This window comes from Emys orbicularis, chromosome 15 (assembly GCF_028017835.1).
Source record: "Emys orbicularis isolate rEmyOrb1 chromosome 15, rEmyOrb1.hap1, whole genome shotgun sequence".
NCBI lineage: Eukaryota > Metazoa > Chordata > Testudines > Emydidae > Emys > Emys orbicularis.
Genome location: NC_088697.1, coordinates 442,833 through 444,200, shown reverse-complemented (window position 1 = coordinate 444,200; position 1,368 = coordinate 442,833). Strand labels below are relative to the sequence as shown.

At 67.0% G+C, this 1,368-nt stretch overlaps 1 non-coding gene across 1 annotated transcript; it reads left to right on the top strand.

Moving 5' to 3' along the window:
* Positions 1-1,296: 1,296 nt before the first annotated feature.
* Positions 1,297-1,368, top strand: TRNAW-CCA (transfer RNA tryptophan (anticodon CCA)). Its single transcript has one exon. It is a non-coding gene; the product is annotated as a tRNA-Trp (tRNA).

Genomic DNA, 1,368 nt, shown 5'->3' with positions numbered 1-1,368 from the left:
CGGCCCACCCCCACACACCTGCGGGGCTGGGCCCCATGAACCACCCCCATAGCGCAGGGTTACAGACACCCCCCCCCGCACCTCAATCTCCCTGCACCCCCCATCACAGCATCCTCCCTGCCCACCCCCACACACCTGGGGGGCTGGGCCCCATGGCCACTCCCCCATAGCACAGGGTTACAGACCCCCCCCTGCACCTCAATCTCCCTGCACCCCCCGTCACAGCAGCCTCCATGCCCACCCCCACACACCTGGGGGGATGGGCCCCATAGACCCCCCATAGCGCAGGGCTACAGACCCCCCCGCACCTCAATCTCCCTGCACCCCCACCATCACAGCATCCTCCCTGCCCACCTCCACACACCTGGGGGGCTGGGCCCCATAGACCCCCCCATAGCACAGGGTTACAGACCACCCCCCTGCACTCCAGTTGGCAACCTGGCCCCTCACAAGGGGGGTTGAGTCAGTGGGACCAGGCCCTTCCCCCTAAATACTCCCCACCCATAACTGTCACCCCCAGACCCCCCCCTGCTCAGACCTGGGCCTGCCCCCCCCCCAGCCTCCCACTCACAAGCCCCAAGTCCTGAGCTTGTCCACCCCCCCCCCACTTCCCCCCAACCTCCATCGCCTGCCTCCCTCCCTCCCCAGACCTGGGCCACTGATAAACCCCTTCCCCCATAACCTCCCTGCCCCATAACCCCCTGCCCCTCCCCTTCCCCCATAACCTCCCTGCCCCATAACCCCCTGCCCCTCCCCTTCCTCCCATAACCTCCCTGCCCCATAACCCCCTGCCCCTCCGCTTCCCCCCATAACGTCCTGCCTCTCCCCTTCCCCCCATAACCTCCCTGCCCCATCACCCCCTGTCCCTCCCCTTCCCCCTATAACTTCCCTGCTCCATAACCCCCTGCCCCTCCCCTTCCCCCATAACCTCCCTGCCCCATAACCCCCGCCTCTCCCCTTCCCCCATAACCTCCCTGCCCCATAACCCCCTGTCCCTCCCCTTCTCCTCATAACCTCCCTGCTCCATAACCCCTTGACCCTCCCCTTCCCCCCCATAACCTCCCTGCCCCATAACCCCCTTCCCCCCTTCCCCCATAACCTCCCTGCCCCATAACCCCCTGCCCCTCCCCTTCCCCCATAACCCTCAGCCCCATAACTCCCATCCCCTCCCCTTCCCCCATAATCTCCCCCCCTAACTCCCACCCGCACTCCTGACAGGCCCCGCCCCCTCCTCCCCGGGACGGGGGGGCGGCGGCGAAGCCTGGACTAGCCCCGGCTCCGGCCCCAACCGCAGCTGACCTCGTGGCGCAACGGTAGCGCGTCTGACTCCAGATCAGAAGGGTGCGTGTTCGAATCACGTCGGGGTCA